Raw genomic sequence first — 22,899 nt, 5'->3', positions numbered from 1 at the left:
GCAATTCATTCATGCTTTCAGGAGGGGAGAAAAATTTTGGGGTGGGGGTGAAGGAAAAAAAGTTGTGTGGTTGTTTTTGAACATTTAGATTGATACAACTTCTTGATTTTTAAATGTAGCACTGTGACATTGCCATCTTTTTCTTTTTTTATTATAAAAGATGCGATGGTGCAATAAAATATGGAATTTCCTGGATTTATGGTATTAGGACACTGCATAATTTTTTTTCCCCTTGCTGTCCACTTGTAGCTGCAGTTGATTCATGGTTGGGATATGGTTGCTGGCAGCCTTTCTGCATCTCACTTAAGTAACTACCCTTCAGGAGAGCTCAGATAGTCAGCAGGTCATTTGACTGTGGTGTCAGGTGCCAGGGGTTGTTGGGTCATGCTCATTGTTTGGGTGTTGGTATGTAATTTTGGGTCTTGTTCAGTGCTTTGATGCTGGTTGTTGTACCCGATGTGTGTTGGTAGTATTTGGTGTTAATGTCTAGAGGTGTTTTTTTTTAAAAGGATACAGTTATGAGAGACTTTCAGCCCTGGTATCATCCAATTTATGTTGGAGCTTTTGCATAGCATCAACATCCTTTCTATAATGGGGAGTGGATGCCCAAAATTGTATACTGTACTCCACCCGTGGTCTAAATTTTTTATACAGATTCAATACTGTGTGTGAGATATATCCCAGAATCCCATCTGCCCTTTGGATGGCTTTTTCCACCTGCAATGCTGCTTTTAAACATCTGCGTATCTGGACTCCACTTCATTAGGTGTTAGCCTTGGCTCAGTGGTAGTACTCTCGCCTCTGAGTCAGGAGGTCGTGGCTTCAAGCCCCACTGCAGAGACTTGAGTATGTAATCTAGGCTTTCTCTCCAGTGCAGTACTGAGGGAATGCTGCACCGTCTGAGGTGCTGTCTTTCAGATGAGATGTTAAACTGAGGCCCCATTTACCCGCTGACGTGGATGTAAAAGATCCCATGGCACTATTTGGGTTCTCCCCAGTGTCTTACCTTTCTGTCTGTATGATTCATCTACTCACTGGATAAACTTGTTGAGACATTGAAAGAGCTACATTGTGCTGTTGATCTGAAAACCATTTGCCTTATGAGATGGTTGACGGTGGTATTCATTCCCACTTAAAATTGATGTGGTCTAACGTGTTAGAGGTACGGGCTTGTTGGCCTTCCAACTGAAAGGCTTGAAATATAATTGCTCAATTCAGAGCTTTATTAATTGTATTTTTAATCTTTTACCCTTTTAAGAAATTATTCCCCTGTCATCCTTTCACCAAGTGAGATAGGTAATTATGTTATGAATCAAAGGCACAAACCATATCTTGACATGTACATGCAGCTATTACTTATTAATAGACTTTTTACCTAATTTAAGTAAACTCATACCATATCTCTCATGATAAATGTATAAAAATTTGTTGCTGCATATCCTTTAAGTTGATGTCTGTGCAGTGCAATAGCCTTCTTTCTGACTAGTTATAAGCTATAGCTGAATGTAGCAACCTTGAAAATCTACAGAAAATAGCTCCTGTCACATATCTTACTGACCAGACCCAAGTTGATCAATTTTGTAGTTTTTTTTTAATATTAAAAAGAGTAAATACATAGTGAAAACCATTTGCCCCATTTTAATGGTGTCTGCAGAGTCTCTGGCCAAGAGGGGTGGCAGCACAAATGTTCTGAATAGATTTATCGTACTTCATACAAAGCAAGTGAGTGAAACAGCACTGTCTGATACATTTGTGTTCTCTTCCTGTGCTCTTCTCCCCTCCCCTCCAAGCAGCTGACCACTTTGGGATTGTTGATGTCAGTAATTTGTGTAAGCAATTACAGCCATAAACCTGCATCCTCCCACCCTGATGCCTGATAGCTCAACATTAAAGAGGAACAGTAGCCCCTGCCACCCCCTCCCCCCTCCCCCCTCCCCCCAAGCAGTGGGGTAGTAGGTATTGCCTTGGCATGTTCTGACATATCCAGACCAGGAGGGTTCCACATTCCAGCCTTGATCTCTGATGTTGGCTAATCTTATCCAAGGCCCAAGGTAGGTGTGGAAATGCTACAATATAGGCATTTCTGGGCTAGGGAGGGAGGAAAAATTAGCCAGTGTTCTTGCCCCAGATTGGTATCAAGTGACACCTGCTGGAAATTGTGGATGTGTTCACATCAGCTGAGGGCAGGATGATGCTTCACTGTGAATAGCCACTGCCCTAGCTTATGCATGATAAATAGCCATTTTGGTGAGGTGCCAGAGGGCTGCTGGTGCATGTGGAAGCATACCCTAGTTTGAGCAAGTGCCTTCAGAAGAGGGGAGGGGAGGGGGGAATGACCAAGATGGCCATTTTGGGGAAAGAGGAGGGGTCAACTAGCTATGTGCAGAAACCCATCAATGCTGGATTTGCCAAATGAAACTGCGAAGTACAATTTTTGTTTTCCTGATATGGAGTGCATACTCTTTCCCTGTAAGCGCACACCTTAGCTAAGCTCAGAGAATTTAGGCTTGGACTCTGGACTGGAGACAGGGAAAATCCTAGCAACTATATTTTCGGTAACCACTTGCCACAAAAGCTGTACTAAGTACTCATGGTGCAGTCTGTTGGAAGGATGAAATGTAAGGAGAAGTGGGGGAAAAATAGTACTGAGGCATCATATTCTTCAGGTTTATAGTGATAAAGGATATGTATTTTGTTAGATTAATCAAAAGTTAAAATGTCAAAACTGGTTAGGAGTTAACTTTTGTTGTTTGTATTTTTGTGTAACACTACCATATACAGCTGTCTCATGAAATTGATCCAATGTAATTACCAAGTGTTTTATATTGATACTGGAGCATCCTCTGAATGTAATTCTCCATTTTAACTTGCTACTTGGGATTGTGGTGTGTTCATTGGAGGGCAATAGAAAGGAGTTGCTTGTTTTCAACTGTCCCCAACAACTGCTTTTGGGACCCAGGTAAAGTTGGATCATGAATATTGTTCGAGGCTGTTTGTTTGGCATCATTAACTCCTATTGCTGATGGCTTATCACTTTAATGTGGCTCTCTTGAAGTTGATAGCATTTTAAAAGTGGTGATCTCTCGGGACCTATTGGCAGTGTGGACCCATGATTTGCATGCATATTTGTATTGCTCACAACCATTCTTTTTTCACCCCCTTCCTGGAATCTGGCTCAGTGGTTTTCAGGAACCAGGGCTTATGAGTGGAGGCCAGCAGTATGGGCCCTACTAATTGCATGTTCCTGAACTTGTTCACCACTATGAAAATTTGAGTATTGTCTTAATAGTTAACACCAAGAAAATGTTTCACTAGGGCAACTTCTTAGTATGTATGTAACAAAACAATAATTGGGGTAACTGTGTGCCATTAATGATTTTAAATTGAAGTTCTAGGAATTAATGATTTGGAACTTGTTGAATAATGCAAAAGCATGCTATATTTTCTTCTGGCCACCTATTACTTTTGTTGGAACATACTGCTGCAAGTCAAGAAATGTATTGATGCAAAAGGGAAAGTGGAAGATTTTAAAAATTAGAGAATTGATGTCCACTAAATTTGTATTTGAATAAATGTGGAACTCGAGTTTCTCATTAACAATCTCTGCTTTTGGTTTAAAATATATACTGTTTCGAGGTAACAGCTCTACAGTCACTAATACCTTATTTTTGTGGGCAAATGTACAGTGGGATGCAGTCAGCCTGGTCACAGCCTTTTGGGATCATGCGGAGAAGAAATGAAGGGCAGTTTGGTCTTCCTTCAATGACAGTCCCAATGTAGCTTAAGCTTTTAGCTTGTATAACTGCTTTTATATTGAATTGAGAGCTGTGTTTGTGCCTCTGGCTCTTTTTTTTAAACTGGGCCTTTCTGCCATAGCTGGATGTAACATTCATCAAACTTATTTTGGGAGTGGCACTAGCAGAACACTATTGTAATATAAAACACAGTTTAAGATGTTTGTCCAACAGTTCCCCTTCATGGGCCAGAACTCCTACACACACAGCAGAAGGGCTTCCTCCAGTTCATGTGCAAGATCCACGATCAAGCTGTGAGATGGCTTTGTGGTAAAAAGGACAAACGGTTGCACAGAGGGAGGGCTCCAGCTTGTTCCAATCTGTCGCTGAGTATCCTGGAGTGAGGAAATTTGCCTCATGGCCGGCAAACCTCTGCCAAAGTTTGTCATATGAGGACCTGGATTAAGCAGTTTGTAATAAGTAAGCGTGGCATGTGACACTATATTTTGATTATCTAGAACATTGAGGTGGCTGGCATGTCACGAGTTTCCCTACATAGGGAGATATTTGATGAAGTGCTGTGACTTGGGATGACAGCTGGTAGAAGGTATTACCTGGAGGCCAGGTATGATAACACGTGTGTATGTAGCTAGGAATCGGTCCCTACAATGATTGGGCTGCAAGGAGGCAAGCAGCAGATGCCACAACGGAAGAACCATTGTTCAAGTGGGTAGGCTGGGTATTCATCCTGTGGTTAGGAGGGTGGCGGCAATACATTCTCACATTTTGTGGTGAATTGTGCTGCTCATGAGCACCTGCTGTCCACCTTACTTGTCAGCTATCTAATTCTCCTGAATGGAAGTTGGCTCCAGGCTGACACACTTGGCGATGGAACTGAGCAATGCAGAATAGTCACTGGAGCTAGGGTTCTTCTTTGGCTCCAGACAACCATGCAAGTAAATACCTTAAATGGGTAGGGTGGCCAGAGCTCTGTGCTACTAGGCAGTATGGTTTTAGCAGATTAAATGTAGCAGTACCCATCCACACACTTGCCTTGCTTCTTTCTTGCATCTAAGCTCTTTGGATTCCCGGAGAGGGGAGAGAAATGGGACTACAGTAGATAACTCTAGCAGAAGATTTAGCACTGGCACAGATGTGCTGAACAATTAGCCACCTGTGCTTTAACTTCTATGACTTTTATGGAGAGCACATACCTACTTACTTTATCAGATGAACAAATACTCTACTGATATAGCTTGGTTTGGAGACTCTTAACTGTGGCACTAGTTTTCTGTACCTATTGGACAACTGCCTGACCCAAAAGAAATGGGGTGAGGTACTAAACCAAACATAGCAGAAACCAGGCATTTTTCTGGCAAGTCAATTTCAGTTCAGATACTATCCAACCTTGGAAGCAGAAATTGCCTGGGTTCCTGTTTGAGATCAGTATATAGTGATGCTGTTGGAAATTGTGTCTATGTGCACTACTAAGCCACACATGAAGCCATGGCAAGATCTTTACTAACGTCATGAGAGGCTTTAGATGAGATGAGAAACTGGGCCTCTTTTTTTAACCAGAATAGAGAACATGAAGAGAAGCACTTCTTCTGATGCTCAAAATTCTGAAGGATTTTGGTAAGGTAAATAGGAGAAAACTATTTTCAATGGTTGATGCATCAGTAATGGAAGGGTATAAATTTAAGATCATAAAAAGGACAAAGGGAAAGAATGAGATATTTTATGGTGCAAACTGTTGGGGTATTCTATGTCCCTATCACTAATAATGGTGGAAGCCGAATCAATAATACAGCTTTTAAAATGTCTAATCACCGCCCTTTTTAAAAGAGAAATTTAAAAGCGTATGGGGAAAAGGACTACGTGGCTCTTTCAGCGAGTTGGTACAGGCATGATGTGCCAAATGGCCTCCTTATGCGCTGTAAAATTCTGTCCGACATCAAGATTAGCTAGCTACCTGGGCAAAGTACAGGAGGGCTGCTGGCACTTGTGGAACTGTATCTCAGCACCCGTCACCAACTTCAGGCGAGGAAAGGAGAAAAGTGGGAAGGAAAAAAAATAACCATAGCTTCATATGATTAAGTACGTTGTTACTCTGCCTTTCTAATCACAAATGCAATTCCTACCATTTTCCCCCATGTTGATATCTCCGATAAATGTAGTTGTAGGCAAACAGCACATTACGGTCTGATGGGAAAACATTCAATCGGCCAGCACCCACAGTAAATTACACAGTGGGGTGTCCATTTTTAAAATGTCTTTCACCATTTTAAAAAAATAAAACTAGTGCTTTTGCCTCGTAGGATCTCTTTTAGAAGTACTTTTACTTATTACAAGCAACGCCAAACTACAAGTTTCATATCAACAACACTTATCCAAACTGATGTTCTAATGTTCCGCTTTAAATGTGAGATTTTAAACTATGCGGATGATTACACGTTGAAACGCTGCCGCAAATCGATCAGACTTCTCTCCGTCCAAAAAAAAATCTTTCCGCAGGACCAATATTTATTTATTTTTTTAAAGCAAAAGGAATTTTTAAAAAATGAATGTTTAAAAATTAGCCGAAACTAGATAACATTTATGTCTTCTGATTAAATCTGGTCTCATCCCGGAAGAAGAAAGAAATCGAGTCCGCGGGATTATTTTCCTTTCTCAGGGCTTCCAAGATGGCCGTTCGCTTCAAGTATTTCTGTTTCCCGACAGGGATTTTACAGATTAAAAATTAAAATTACATTAGAAATTAAATCCCTGCTCGGAAAAAAGCAAGAGAATTCATAACAAACTCACTGAATATTGGAGCGGAGCGAGCGAGGATGGAGTGAAAGTGAGTGAATTTGCAGTTAATTGGAAGCTTGTTTTTTATATATTTTTAAAACGGTGCCGAGAAGGAAGTGATGTGAGCGAATCGAAAGGTGTGAGTTCTATACTATTATCGAGGATTAAATAAAGTACCGGGAAAGAGGAAAAGGGCTTTAAATGTGTAAAGAAATAATTTGTCTCCTTTCTGGGTTTTACAACCGGTTGGGAATGGGCCTTTTGTGAGGCGGTTTCAGATAATCCGTTAATTTAAAATTTATAAACACATCCCGGGAGTCAGCTGTCGAACCAGAGCGCAGACATGTTTGAAAACATATTGGACCATTTTTTTGGTACATTTTGCCTCTCGGAAAAATGGATCTCTTTGGAGGTAAGTGTGTGTGTGTGTGTGTATGAGAGAGAGAGAGAGAGAGAGTGCGTGCGCGCGCGCCGGATTAAGAGTTTCTAATGTAAATCAGGGGGAAAAGGGGAAATGTATTACTTTCCCTGATCTATCTTCATTCTTAGATTAGAAAACGCCTAGCTCCATCGCTTTAATCCTGACTGGGAACATTTTATCACTCCCCCCCCCGCCCCCCAAGTATTTGTTCGATCTGGCCGTATCTTCAGAGAGCATTGTACTGCAGGTGGGTTCAATGGGACAGGGTTTATTTTAAAATATAAAATAAGTCCAGTCAGTTGTACCGTGGACCGCGATATCTAGAATGTGGGTGAACATTTGGATCCATTCTTCTAGTAATTTGGAAGGATTATCCCAGTCCCACTGTTGTATACGAGACATTTTCAACGGTATTTTAGAATCTTCGTGGGCGAATTTACAAGACTAATTCTTTAATAGATTTAGAAGTCCTGGCATCAAGAAAGAAATCAGTAAAGTATCCAGCATTAATAGCTTTTATAAAATATCCAGATGATGACTCTCGGTTTTGAGAAGTGAATTAATAGCATTTAAATCGAATCGGACCGACAGGGCTCAGCTCTTGATTTTTATTTTATTATTTAATTCTCTTTTTAAAAGGAATCCCAATTTTTAGCGCGATCAGATTTTGAGAATTGGAAAACTGTGACCCTTGAATTCTGACTGTGTTTGCTTTGTATTTAATTTAAATAATTCCTTGATATACCATGGGATTGTTCAGAGCACTTGATCTGCTTTGTGGAGACTTTCCGTAGGGGGAGAAAGAAAAGTAACTGGTAGATCGCTTGAAACGTTGTGATTTATGAAAGTCTTGAAAGTTTGTAGTTGTGAGTATTTTGTTTGCAAGTCGGAAGTGGGGGTGGGGGGTGTGTCTTCTTGGCCCGGGTCTTAGAGAGAGGCGCTACGTGGTTCACAACTGGAGACGAACAAAAGGTTCGCTTGAATATTGTAATTGAATCCATTCGGATTAATAATGAAAAACAGGTCGTTTTAAACTGTTTATTTCAGACATTTCATTTCACACTGCATCAGAATCGCTGAGCAAATAACCCAGAGGCTGAATACATTCATTTTTGACTAAAATCAGGAACTGTATTTGAATAAAAGGGCTGGGTTTATTAAATCACTAACGGGCTCCATTTAATTAAAACATGTACAACCCCGTTCCCTGACCGACATAAACTAGGGGATTATATAGAAAATCACTTCATTTAGCAGTCTTAAAACTAAACGAATCCACGTGAGATTTATGTTACTTTATTTTGTCCTGTATTATAGACACATTCCTAACAGCTTTTAAGAAATTAATGGCAGGGACCATTTTAAATACAGAAATCCCTTTTGTTAGGCCTATGGGACTTGAGAGTGAAACCGTCACGAACGTGAAAATACTTGCATTTTTTAGATGTTCTTCTATCGAAAGAAGTCAAACATTTTGATGAAATTTATGTAGATTGGTTTTAAAAAAATATTGCCAGTGGCACCATTCAGATAAAATACTTTTCTAAATGAGTGTGCTTAGAAAATATGCTTGTAGAAAAAAGATCTAGAAGAATATAAATTTATGAAGCTAAAAACCATTGTTGTAGATTTAGTGTTAATGAGATGGGTTATATATGAACTCGTGGTGGCTCAATAGCTGAATAACTGCTAATTGATTTTGAAACCCCCCATCTTGTAATAAAACAGTGCCTGTCATGTGATGCCCCATACCTTCACATTGAAATTCTCAGTAAGATTTGTTATCCGTTTGCTTTTATTGTGCTACCAGCACTTTGCAATTGCAGCTGGATTGCCAGTTGCATAATAGTAAGAGAAATACAAAATGTATTTTTCAATATCACTTAATTGTCTGCGTATATGTGTGTAATGAATGGTACGGAATTAAAAGCTGTAGATCAGTTTAGTGGGGAGAAATTATGCTGTTGTTCACAAACAGCTTTGAGCTTTACTTTTGTGGTTTATTAACTTTGAATTGTAGGCTAGTAATTCACTGCTAGATGTTGTTTAGGTGCTTTTACATTGGAGCATGTTTAGTTTGAATCTTAGGAGAGTGATGTCGATGCTGGCTCCCTGCATTTCCATTCTTAAAACTGACTTCCTTATCTAGAAGGCAGAATCATAGGCACACATTTTCATGGGTCTATGATTTTGTCATTGGATAATGGAGCTGGTGCATGGATGCCAGTCTGCTGCAATCCACACTAAACAAGGGCCAATGTTAAAAGCATCTCATTAATGGGTCAAATGTTATGTCTTAGATGTCATGAGATCTAGACTTTTTTGGATCATAAAAATTTTACAGATTGTAAGTATGTGATTTTTCTTTTTTTTAGATGTTGCCTTAGGAGCATCTTGAGTCATGCCCTCTCCCCCCGAAGGTTCTCTTCCCCCTCTTCAGAAGATATTCATTTATGCTAGGATATGGTTCCATCAGTGACGACAGCCTTCTGTTGTCTTGTCCAAGCGGCCACTCTTTGAGAGTCTGGGCAATAAGAGTCAGCAGACTATTCAATTATGGCTGAGCCCAATCCTGCGTTCTTTGAACATCCACACATCTATATTTTCCAGTTGGGGTATCACTGAATAGCAATTGGGAGCAAATAATGATTCTCTCCCTTATCCAAGGGCAAAGCCCAATTGTAGTGTTGCTTATGCTGCCGTGGCTGAAAAAAGATAAATCAGCACAGATGAAGGAGCCTAGGACCCCTTTTGGGTCTGGATGGCTCAGTACCACAACACCTGTTGCATTTATCCATTGAGTCTTGTGTCTTTCTGGTTCTTTCAAGTTTTATTGTAAGTTTTTTCTATTGATTTTTCTCCTCCCTTTTTTCCTCAAGGTGTTGCTTCTTGCTGAGATATGGCTCAAAGGGTGCTGGTTACCCTCTGGTACCTCAGCCAAGTGACTTGTTATTCATGTGACTAGCTTGACAGTGAGTGTTGGCAGGTTATTCTGTTATAGGGGCATCATAGCTGAACAAGATCTTGTCCTCATCCAATTTGCACACACATGGATTTCCTGCAGCGGCTGCTGGGTAGCTGTCTGGAGCGAGAACAGTGCATGGTTTTCTCTTCTCCAAGAAAGGGGTGCTGAGGCCAATTGTAGCACCCAAATATCTGCCTAACAGAAACCAGGTTTTAAACCTGGAATGTTCCTGCTTTATATGGCTCACCTGCTAACTATAAACTCACTTAGGGGACTCTTTTATTGGTTAATTGCGACATATACACATAGAATACAGTTTAAAAAAGTTACAGAGGCATTATTACTGTCAAAAAAAAGCTTGCAATTTGGAACTTAATTTATGTTTAAGTAACTAGCCTGAGATTATCACCAATGGCAGTGGACAATAGAATGAAAATAATCTTGGTAAGTTCTTTTTGGCTCACTTACTACAGGCAGTGTGTAACTGACCTACACAGACTAGAGTGGTTCCCATCCCCAAATGCTTCCAATTCTCATTCTGGTGTTCATATCTTTCCTGGCTTTGCCCCTCTCTATCTCTGTAACCTACTCCAGCCCTATCACCCTCCAAGTACTCTGTGTCCCTCCAATTCTGGCCTCTTAGAATCCCCCATTCCCTTCGCCCCACCATTGGCAGCCGTGCCTTTAGCTGTCCAGGCGCTAAACTATGAAAATGGAGTTCAATGTGGACAAGTGTGAGGTCATCCACTTTCGTCCCAAGAAAGATAAATCAGATTATTTTCTAAATGATGAGAAACTAGGACAGTGGAGGAGCAAAGTGACATACGTGTCCATGTACACAAATCACTAAAAGCTAGTGCACAGGTACAAAAAAAGTAATCAAAAAGGCTAATGGAACGTTGGCCTTTATCTCACGGGGCTGGAATATAAAGGGGAGGAAGTTTTGCTTCAGTCGTACAGAGCCTTGGTCAGACCCTATCTGGAGAACTGTGTTCAGTTTGGGGCACTGAACTTCAGGAAAGATGTATTGTCCTTGGAAGGGAAACAATGCAGATTCACCATAATAATACAGGGGCTTTAAGGATTAAATTATGAGGACAGGTTGCTTAAACTTGGCTTGTATTCCCTTGAGTTTAGAACGTTGAGGTAATCTAATGAAGGTGTTTAAAATTATAATGGGATTCGATGGGGCAGATATAGAGAAACTATTTCCTCTGCTGGGGGAATCCAGAACTATGGGGCACAATCTTAAAATTAGTGCTAGGCCATTTAGGAGTGAAATCAGAAAGAACTTATTCACACAAAGTGTAGTGGAAATCTGGAACTCGCTCCCCCAAAAGGCTGTGGATACTGGGTCAATTGAAATTGTTAAGACTCAAATTGATAGATATTTGTTAGATAAGGGCATCAAGGGATATGGAGTTGAGGTGCAGATCAACAATGATCTAATTGCAGACCTGAGGGGCTGAATGACCTACTGCTATTCCACATGTTCTTATGTTTCCTAAGCTCTGGAATTCCCTCCCTAAACCTCTCTGCTTCACCACCTCTCTGTCGACCTTTAAGACCCTCATTAAAACCTACCTCTTTGACAAAGATTTTATTTGCCTGCTCCAAATATCTCCTTTCGTTCGGCATCAATTTTTTTTGTCTGATTACACTTCTGTTGAGCACCTTTGGATGTTTTTTCTATGTTAAAGGTGCTATGTAAATGAAAGTTATTGTTGTAGAATGTACCATGTCAATTCCCAGTTTATGCTGAGTTATCAGATCTCGGCTGGGGCAACAGTTAAGGTACTACAATTGACTTCAGCACGTCAGGCTAGGAAGGGGACAATCAGTCATAGTTTCCAGTCTTGTTGGCAATACAGTTAACTTGCTGGAAAGTGTGCAAGTGTGGATTTTGGATGAGAACTGGATCGGGCTCAGCTGTAATACCCTCTACGATTGAATTTTTAAAAATTATTCGTTCACGGGATGTGGGCGTCGCTGGCGAGGCCAGCATTTATTGCCCATCCCTAATTGCCCTCGAGAAGGTGGTGGTGAGCCGCCTTCTTGAATCGCTGCAGTCCGTGTGGTGACGGTTCTCCCACAGTGCTGTTAGGAAGGGAGTTCCAGGATTTTGACCCAGCGACAATGAAGGAACGGCGATATATTTCCAAGTCGGGATGGTGTGTGACTTGGAGGGGAACGTGCAGGTGGTGTTGATCCCATGCGCCTGCTGCTCTTGTCCTTCTAGGTGGTAGAGGTCGCGGGTTTGGGAGGTGCTGTCGAAGAAGCCGTGGCGAGTTGCTGCAGTGCATCCCGTGGATGGTGCACACTGCAGCCACAGTGCGCCGGTGGTGAAGGGAGTGAATGTTTAGGGTGGTGGATGGGGTGCCAATCAAGCGGGCTGCTTTATCTTGGATGGTGTCGAGCTTCTTGAGCGTTGTTGGAGCTGCACTCATCCAGGCAAGTGGAGAGTATTCCATCACACTCCTGACTTGTGCCTTGTAGATGGTGGAAAGGCTTTGGGGAGTCAGGAGGTGAGTCACTCGCCGCAGAATACCCAGCCTCTGACCTGCTCTCGTAGCCACAGTATTTATACAGCTGGTCCAGTTAAGTTTCTGGTCAATGGTGACCCCCAGGATGTTGATGGTGGGGGATTCGGCGATGGTAATGCCGTTGAATGTCAAGGGGAGATGGTTAGACTCTCTCTTGTTGGAGATGGTCATTGCCTGGCACTTATCTCGCGCGAATGTTACTTGCCACTTATGAGCCCAAGCCTGGATGTTGTCCAGGTCTTGCTGCATGCAGGCTCGGACTGCTTCATTATCTGAGGGGTTGCGAATGGAACTGAACACTGTGCAGTCATCAGCGAACATCCCCATTTCTGACCTTATGATGGAGGGAAGGTCATTGATGAAGCAGCTGAAGATGGTTGGGCCGAGGACACTGCCCTGAGGAACTCCTGCAGCAATGTCCTGGGGCTGAGATGATTGGCCTCCAACAACCACTACCATCTTCCTTTGTGCTAGGTATGACTCCAGCCACTGGAGAGTTTTCCCCCTGATTCCCATTGACTTCAATTTTACTAGGGCTCCTTGGTGCCACATTCGGTCAAATGCTGCCTTGATGTCAAGGGCAGTCACTCTCACCTCACCTCTGGAATTCAGCTCTTTTGTCCATGTTTGGACCAAGGCTGTAATGAGGTCTGGAGCCGAGTGGTCCTGGCGGAACCCAAACTGAGCATCGGTGAGCAGGTTATTGGGAGTAAGTGCCGCTTGATAGCACTGTCGACGACACCTTCCATCACTTTGCTGATGATTGAGAGTAGACTGATGGGGCGGTAATTGGCCGGATTGGATTTGTCCTGCTTTTTGTGGACAGGACATACCTGGGCAATTTTCCACATTGTCGGGTAGATGCCAGTGTTGTAGCTGTACTGGAACAGCTTGGCTAGAGGCGCAGCTAGTTCTGGAGCACAAGTCTTCAGCACTACAGCTGGGATGTTGCCGGGGCCCATAGCCTTTGCTGTATCCAGTGCACTCAGCCGTTTCTTGATATCACGTGGAATGAATCGAATTAACCTGTGGACAGTCACCGTGTGAGTATACGTGTGAAGAATGGCCACTTGAGTGAGATATTGGATGGCATTGCTGATTTCGGCCAGGGTAACAGTAGAAATACTACAATAGGGCTGATTGCCTTGGGCTGGGAAGGAGAAAAAATGAGCCAGAGTTCCCGCAATCTTGCTGGAAAGTGTGCGTATGGACGCAGGTGAGGAAAGGATCTGGCTTGGCTGTAATGCCCCTGTGGTAATATAGCCTGCCTACACTTACTGTCTAGTTTCATGCATTAAGAATGTGCATTCGGGCAAAGAAAGCACCTGGTGCCTGTGGAACTGTACCCCAGGAGGAGTTAATGCCTTTAAGAGTGGAGAGAAAAAAATTGGTGCAAAAAAAAAGTCCTGGGCTAACATTGAATTGGAATGCAAATTATTTCCGTGCAGGACTGTTTATGGAGGTGCACCATAATTTTTACAGTAGCTGTTTTGCAATCTTCACAAATGTATTTATCAGCAAATCTTTTATTCTCATGGAATGAATTTTGTACAATGTGCCTGATATGCAGCGAAGCAGGAGTTTGAAACTCTTGATTGAGATTTTCATGGGTTTGATAGAGACAGAATTTCTGTCATTAGTGGACTTGTATCTACTTTGGAAATTCTCCATGTACGTATGTACATATACATGGAGAATTAAAATGGATATTTGCATCTCTGCATCAAAAAATTTAACTAAGTTAGACATGACTTACCTGTTACAAATCCATGCTCACTCTCTGATCAGTTCATATTTGTCCAAGTGCTCAGTCACTCTGTCCCTAATAACAGATCATAGTACCTTTTTATAAGCAATATCATGATAGTAGATCCCTGGTGTAAGGGGAAGAGTAAAAAGATTGACGTCTATATGATGGGGGATTGCAATAAAAGAACATCAATAAAGTGGGAAATATTTCTCTGGTTTTGATGTTCTATAGGTGGGAGGAAGTATTTTATGATGAATGTACTGTATCTTAGCTTTCCCTAGTGAGTAAAGCAGTGCCTAATGTAGTTCTAAGCTATACTGACGAGAAGATCTAAGGTTCAATTCCTGGTCTGGCGTGGGCCTAGGTAGTGGATCTCAGCTGGGCAAGTAATTGAGGTTCCACAATAGGCCTGTGAACTACGAGGGAGGAATAATTAGCCGTGGTTCATGCTCCTGATTGCTATCCACTGATGCTGACTGGAAAAGGAGTGCATTTGTATATGTGTGTGTCTGGTGAGGACAGGATTGGGCTTGTTTGTGATGAACAGTTGAAAAGCCTGCCAACAGTCATTGTCTAGGTTCAAAACACCACCAACGTGCATTTATATAGCGCCTTTAATGTAGAAAAAACATTCCAAGGCACTTTACAGAAGTGTAATCAGGCAGAATTCTACACCGAGTCAAAGAAGGAGATATTAGGAGGGGTGACAAAGCTTGGTCGAAGAGGTGGGTTTTAAGGAGGGTCTTAAAGGAGGAGAGGGAGATGGAGAGGCAAAGAGGTTTAGGGGGGGAATTTGAGTTTAGGGCCTAGACGGTTGAAGGCACGGCCACCAATGATGGGGCAAAGGGAATGGGGGATGCACAAGAGGCTAGAGTTGGAGGAACGCAGAGTTCTCGGAGAGTTGTAGGGCTAGAGGAGGTTAGAGATTAGTAGGGGTGAGGCCATGTAGAGATTTGAACACGAGGATGAGAATTTTGAATTTGAGGCATTGGGGGACCGAAAACCAACCTAGATCATCGAGCACAGGGGTGACGGTTGAGTGAGACTTTGTGCGGGTTGGGGGGGGGTGGGCGCAGCTGGTGGGGGGGGGGGGGGGTGGACGCGGCTGGGTGGGGGGGGGGGGTGGACGCGGCTGGGTGGGGGGGGGGGTGGACGCGGCTGGGTGGGGGGGGGTGGACGCGGCTGGGTGGGGGGTGAACGCGGCTGGGTGGGGGTGGGGGGATGGACGCGGGCCGGGCAAAGACAATGACTTTGACTTTGGTCTTCTCCATGTTTAACTGGAGGTAATTGCGGCTTATCCAGGACTGGATGTTGGACAAGCAATTTGACAACGCAGAGGCGGTGGAGAGGGGCAAGAGGTGTTGGAGAGGTAAAGTTGGGTGTTGTCAGCATACATGTGGAACCTAACCTCATCTCTTTGGATGATGTCGCCAAGGGGCAGCATATAGACAGCGCCAAAGATAGATCCTTGGGTGACTCCAGAGGTAACAGTAAGAGGGCGGGAAGAGAAGCAATTGCTGGAGATGCTCTAGCTACGATTGGATAGGTAAGAGTGGAACCACTGAGCTGGACAGCAAGCAGAGGTATTGAAGGAGGATGGTGTGGTCGACTATATCGAAGACTGCAGCGAGATCGAGGAGGGATAGTGCACCACGATCACAGTCACAGAAGATTACATTTGTGACTTTGATCAGGTCCATTTCAGTGCTGTTACCGGGGGAAACTTGATTGGACAGATTCAAACATGGAGTCGTGGGAAAGATGGGCATGGATTTGGGAGGTGACATCACGTTCAAGGACTTTGGAGAGGAAAGGGAGGTTGGAGATGGGGTGGTAGTTTGCAAGGACAGATAGGTGGAGAGTGGACTTTTTGAGGAGGGGGGGATGACTGTGGCTTTGAAAGGGAGGGGGAGGGGAACGGTACCTGAGGAGAGGGAAACATTTAAAATGGCTCGTACATGGATGAGGGCCAGGAGGGCTGTTTGAACTGTATCCCATTGAGAATCTGCATTCAGGGGATGAGGGGAGGTGATTTGAAGGTGGGGGCAAAGAAGTGTTTTTAATGTTCACTTCCTCCATTTAAAAGTGAAGAAAAAATGCTCATACATAGCATGTGGGTGGATGTGCACATATTTTGCATTTTTGTTCACAATATCTAGTTCAAATTTAGAGCTGAAGCAGCGATCAATTATAAGAGTCAGGAACAGTGGTGTCCTTTTTATTTTCTCCCTCCTGATTTGTGAAACTGCCATGCAGTGTAAATGGCATAGTCTCCTAGAACGTGGTTAATCTGAATGTTCAGATTAGATTATGGCTATCCGTCTCCCCATAAATAATAAATTGGTCTCATGCCATAGTGAGGTTCATACAAACTAACAAGTTGGGCAGATGACGGTGCTTAATGATACCTAAATTCAAAATATCTGGTCTGGTCTCTTCACTGTAGTGAGTCCTACATAGACAAAACAATCTGGTCTGGGTCAGTCTGTAGCGGGGATAGAATCATAGAATCGTTACAACACAGAAGGAGGCCATTCGGCCCATCGAGCCTGTGCCGGCATTTTAAGAGCAATCCAGTTAGTCCCTTTCCCCGTAGCCCTGCAATTTTTTTTCTCGTCAAACATTTATCCAATTCCTTTTTGAAAGCCACGATTGAATCTGCATCCACCTCCCTTTCAGGCAGCAGATTCCAGATCCTAACTACTCGCTGCGTTAAAATTTTTTTCCTCATGTCGCCTTTGGTTCTTTTGCCAATCACCTTAAATCTGTGTCCTCTGGTTCTCGACCCTTCCGCCAATGGGAACAGTTTCTCTTTATTTACTTTATCTAAACCCGTCATGATTTTGAACACTTCTATCAAATCTCCTCTCAACCTTCTCTGCTCTAAGGAGAACAACCCCAGCTTCTCCAGTCTATCCACGTGACTGAAGTCCCTCGTCCCTGGAACCATTCTAGTAAATCTTTTCTGCACCCTCTTTAAGGCCTTCACATCCTTCCTAAAGTGCGGTGCCCAGAATTGGACACAGTACTCCAGTTGGGCCGAACCAGTGTTTTATAAGGATTCAACATAACTTCCTTGCTTTTGTACTCTATGCCTCTATTTATAAAGCCCAGGATCCCGTATGCTTTTTTTAACTGCTTTCTCAACCTGCCCTACCACCTTCAAAGATTTGTGCACATATACCCCCCGATCTCTCTGTTCCTGCACCCCCTTTAGAATTGTACCATTTAGTTTATATTGCCTCCCCTCGTTCTTCCTGCCAAAATGTATCACTTCGCACGTCTCTGCATTAAATTTCATTTGCCATGTGTCCGCCCATTCCACCAGCCTGTCTATGCCTCTTGAAGTCTATTACTATCCTCCTCACTGTTTACTACCCTTCCAAGTTTTGTGTCATCTGCAAATTTTGAAACTGTGCCCTGTACACCCAAGTCCAAGTCATTAATATATATCAAGGAAAGCAGTGGTCCTAGTACCGACCCCTGGGGAACACCACAGTATACCTGTGACTAATCAGCATCTCATGAGCACGTGTTAATCATGGTTTTATTCTTAACAAACTGTTGGGAGCGCTGGCAAGAAAGATTGTATTATGGATTCATTTTATGTTAAAGGCACCGTAGACCTACCATAAGATAAATTATCTGTTTGTATGTCTGTGCATCATATCCAGCAAAGGGATGGGGGTACCTGAGGTATACATTCACCCATTAAACAACCAACCAATCTGCAGCCCAGTAAAGGAGCAAATAGGGAGAAATGCCCCTGCTGGCCCCACAAGTACAAACCTTCAGTGCTATCGGCTTCTTCAGGAGAAAAGAATGAGATGGTGTTAACTGTATTGGGGATGCTGTTTGGGTTTGTGAGACAAAGAGCTAGTGACAGTAACTGTATGAGAGGATAAAATGAGGAATGAGACACTACGAGAGAGCAAATTAGAAAAGAGAGACGGGAAAACGATGAATGTGGAAAGGGGATAAGAGAGGCAAACAGAGGAAACAATAGTAAATTGAGACAGATGTGAGCTGTGGGAATGAGAGTGAGAACAAGAGATTGAATGAAGGTGAAAAGAAATAGGAATGGGACAGAATGAGAGTACAGTTTAGATCTGAAGTGACTTTGGAAACAAAGCAGGTCAAAAGTCCCATTGATACACTAGGTTTCAAAATTTCTTGCCTGGTATAATTGTAATTACAGTGAGTGTCAGTGAGAATTCTTGTACTTAAAACCTGTGCCTCTTATTTAGTACACAATTTCTTTTCCTGGTCCTTGAGCTTTAAAGGATTTGGCCAGTGGTCCATCATCTTTCCCAAATAAAAATGTTACGGAGAATTAGCCTTTTTTTCTCGCCAATTTTTCTGCTCTCTTGACTTCTTGCTGGGGTACAGTTCCTTGGGATGCTGCTCACCCTTTGGTACTGATAGAGAATTATTAGCTGTCATTGGGACTGATAGAGATGTGTAATAAAGTTCTCCTAAAATTACCATACCACCGGACTCTGAATCTTTTTATGAGATCTTACAGGTACCCTGCCTGACTGGCCATTATTCGTGTGAGTTTTGATGGTGAATGTTGGCAGATTATTAACTTGTTCTCACTTGATGTCCACAAAGGTGCATTTCCGGCAGGAATTACTGGATAACGATTAGGTGTGGGATCCCTGGCCTATTTTTGTTTTCCTGCCTAATTGGGGTGCTGAGGTGAAGTATATGGCTTCTACTACCACTCTAGTTGAAATTAGCTAACTGAGCACAGACTGGGGTTTGAACCTGGGATCTTCCTGATTGGTATAGCTCAGCTACTCACTGGATAAATAAACTTGCTAAACTATTGAGAAAGCAGCTTTTTTCTTTACTAAGTTTACTAATCTTCAATTGCATATGAGCCAGGGGCACTGTATTAGGCATCATAGGAGAATAAACTAGTTGGTTTAGTGCTGATCTGCAGTGAGCCTGGTATGGCATGGACATACCAATTCAGTGCCTGTCTACAGAGATGTTTATGGTCTTCTAACTTTAAGGGACTATTTTGGCACAGTTTACTTGTACTGACACTGTTTTCTACATGCATTGTCTACTGTGTTTTCCACATGAATTGTTTACTTCCCCATGCTCGCTTTAAAAAAAAGTCTGCACTTTACAGGCAGAGGGGTGGACATTAAGTGGGAAAAGGACACTAAAGATATAATTGAAAAGGTGAGTCCGGGAGCTTTTGAAGGTGGGGAGAAAGGTTTCAATGACTAGTGGTTTTGGGGAAGAATTGCAGATAGTCGGGGTGTAGTGCCTGTAAAATTGGCCTCTTATGGAGTGGAGAACATGCAGTAATTTGGAGGGTGCAGGCAGAGATGTATGGCTGGAGAAGGTGAAACAGGGTGGAGCAAAGTTATGGAGGGCTTCAAAAAATTGATTTACAGGGTTGGTGAAGCTTTGTGTGGATCAGGGTGATGAATGTGCAGGACTTGGTTCAGGAGAGGACATGAGCCATAGACTTCTGGATTTGCTGAAGTTTGTGGAGGTGGGGAGGCCACTGAGAAATTTATTCTCTAGGCGACAAAGATGAAGATTAAGATTTTGTCAATGGTGGGGGAGTGGCATGAACGAGCAATGTTTCAGGTTGAAGAATGCAGTCTCGGTGATGGACCTGATTTGGAATTAAAACCTCAGCTCATTGTTGAACAAGATACTGACATTGCACACCACCTAGAATCATAAATGTTATAGCACTGAAACAGGCCATTTGACCTATCAAGCCAGCATTGGTGTTTTTCTTCATAAGAAGCATTTACTATAATCCCACTTTCCTGCTTGCTCCCATACCCTTTAATATTTCTCTTTTTCAAACATATATCTTAAAAGAGTTAATGGATGCTGCTTCAACAACATATTGTGGCAGAGAATTCCACATTCTAAAACACCCTCTGCCTAAAGAAATATTTTCTTAACGTCCCCTTTAATTCCTTTTGTGATCATCTTAAATTTGTGCCTCCTCGTTGCCTTTGTCTCTGGCCAGTGAAAACAAAATCTATCACTACTTACCCTATCATAACCCTTCACAATGTTGACCATTATCTGATCAATCTACTCCCGTGAAAAAAGCCCTATCTTCTGAATTCCCTTATCATAATTGCAACCCATCGTTCCTAGTACATCCTAATGAATCTATATTGATTCTTTTCCATTGCTTTTGTATCCTTCTTATAATAGGATGTGACCTAACCAAGTCTTGTACAAGTTCAACATCATCTAGCTCTTGTATTCTTTGTCTTAGATACAAAACCAAGGATTTAGCTTGCCTTTTTATGTCCATATCCACTTGTGCTGTCGTCTTTTTAATGACATGTATTTTTAAAAAAATTCTCTCGGGATATGGGTGACCCTAGCAAGGCTACATTTATTGTCCATCCCTAGTTGCCCTGAGAAGGTGGTTATAGGCCTTCTGTAATTATTGCTTTTGTGGCTGAGTTGCTTGCTAGACTACTTCATAGAGCATACAGAGTCAACCATGTAGTTTGGGACTGAAGAAGTGACTGACTTCCCTAATTGAAGGATATTAGTGAACCAGTTGGGTTTTTACAACAATCTGGCAGCTTTCAAGGTCTTTTTGTTCTCCTGGCGCCAATCAATAAATTACGAGATTTATTAAATTCAGTTTTGCAACTTGCCTTGGGTTTTGAACTCGTGGCCTCTGGGTTGCTAGACTAGTATGCTATCCACACCAGGTCCCTCTATGCCTCTGCTCCATTCACAATATTACCATTTAAAGGTATGCTTCCTTTCCCTATTTTTACTTCCAAAATGTATGACTTCATATTTTTTTACATTGAACTGACTACACTGTCACCTCTCTGCCCATCCTTCTAGCCTACAGTCTTCCTATAGTCTATCACAATCTTCATTACTGCTTGCCATCCACTCCAATTTGATATCAGCAAATTTCATTGTTATTCCCTTAACTGCTACAATCAGATTATTTATGGATATGATTCAGTCTGAGGGAGCAACTGAAAATGGTGGCTGAGTTCAAAGCCAGAGATTTGTGGGAGCCAAAATAATAACATGGGGTATACTATTTAAAATTGTTGATGAGTGTTTATTGTTGGCTATTGTAATCAGCCTATTTATAGAATGATAAATACATTATAATCTATTCACTCGTGCTTCGTTGACTGATTGTGGGAGAGCAACCTGGCAGGAATACATTGTCTAGGCTCCGAAGACCAGTTGTTGTTAGGTTGTATCCACTAGAAAATAGCCCTTCATTTCATTTTGTCTAGGTAGATGAATGAGAAAGCTTCTCTTTGTTCAACCCCACTCCTCACCCTCAAAAGTGAAAAGATATGAAAAAGATTGAGGAAAATAGAAACTTAATAAAGACAATAATTAATGGGATCCAGTGACTTAGAAATAAAGACGAGTAGTTTTAATTCATACTGCTCTTTGACCAGTAACCCACTTGAGGGGATGCTTAGTTTAAAAGTCAGTGGGTGGGCTGGTGCAGCAGGAACATGATGGAGGGGATTTCTCTGCGCTTCTGCCTGAAATCGGGTGGGATTGCGGCGGGAAATATTGGAAAATTCAGACAGTGAAGCGTACTGCTGCCAAACCGCCCAACTGCCATTTTCCACCCCCGACGCATATAAATGATGGTGGGGAGCAGGGCTTGGGGTACTGGTGGATTTCCCTGTTCTCTGCCAGACTTACCGCTGCTTCTTGGGCCGCCATGTGGAAGTGGTAGCAGACCACGGGACGTAGCGGTAAATACCCAAATGGAGGGAGAGGGTCCTGTAGCGGCAGCCTCTCCCTCCAGATAGCCCCAGACACTTACCTGCTGACAGCCTCGGCCTTGGCCAAGGCCTTCAGTGAGATGGTCTTTTATTCTGGGCACTTCTGACCCATTAAATCCTATGCCGGATCTTTGGGTGCAGCAGCAGCATCGCTGCTTGTGTTTTAACGTGAAAAGGGTGGTTTATGTGTTTTGTGTAAATTAATGTTGCCCTGATTGAGTACTACTGTGTACTCTGTACTTAAGACAGTTCATTGCTGTATAATGGCTGCTTGGTTTAGATTGACACCCAGAAACAAGACAGATGCTGATTCTGCTGAAACATTGCAACACTGATGTCTGTTGTCTGCTAAACATGTGCAAGGACTTCCATCCAGCTTGAAATGTTGGGTTTCTATGATCGTGCGATGTTAGTAATTGTCCTGTTGTTTAGGAGCTTTTATTTCTTTTATAAATGGATATTTCTTTTTAAAACCTTTTTGTATTTTCTTCTGCTGAAGATGCTGACTTATGCAGGGGTGTGGTTCCATGGGTGCCAGCCGACCCCTTGACACCTCAACTGAGTGGCCATTTTTCATGTCTTAACTGAGTGTTGATAGGCTATTTCCACATGGAGGGTAATCTGGATTAGTAACCGGTTAAAGGGAAAGAAGCAGAAGATAGTCATAAGGGGAGCTAGGTTGCAGTGGTGGGGGGGGGGGATCAAATCGGGTGCCCCAAGGGTCCATGCTGTGACTCCTGCTCTGGAATATCCAAATTGCCAGCAATCGCAATCTCAATTTGCAGATGACACCAAGCAGAGAGGGGTGGGATTCTGAGCTCAATGGAGGTAGCCACAATCTTACAAAGAGAGCTCAGCTGCTCATTAGCTAACCAGTGGCAAGTGAAGATCAATATGGACAAATGCAAA

The 22,899-nt window shown here is 42.6% G+C and overlaps 1 protein-coding gene across 10 annotated transcripts in view; it reads left to right on the top strand.

The window, feature by feature from the left end:
• Positions 1 to 6,413: 6,413 nt before the first annotated feature.
• Positions 6,414 to 22,899, top strand: part of kmt2d (lysine (K)-specific methyltransferase 2D) — a 207,723-nt gene continuing 191,237 nt past the window's right edge. For all 10 annotated transcript variants that reach the window (XM_067976637.1, XM_067976644.1, XM_067976647.1 and 7 more), the window contains exon 1: positions 6,414 to 6,576. The gene's annotated coding sequence lies outside the window, so the exon portion shown is untranslated. The remainder of the gene's footprint in view (positions 6,577 to 22,899) is intronic.

This window comes from Heptranchias perlo, chromosome X (genome assembly GCF_035084215.1).
Source record: "Heptranchias perlo isolate sHepPer1 chromosome X, sHepPer1.hap1, whole genome shotgun sequence".
Taxonomy (NCBI): domain Eukaryota; kingdom Metazoa; phylum Chordata; class Chondrichthyes; order Hexanchiformes; family Hexanchidae; genus Heptranchias; species Heptranchias perlo.
This window is presented reverse-complemented; position numbering and strand designations above follow the sequence as displayed.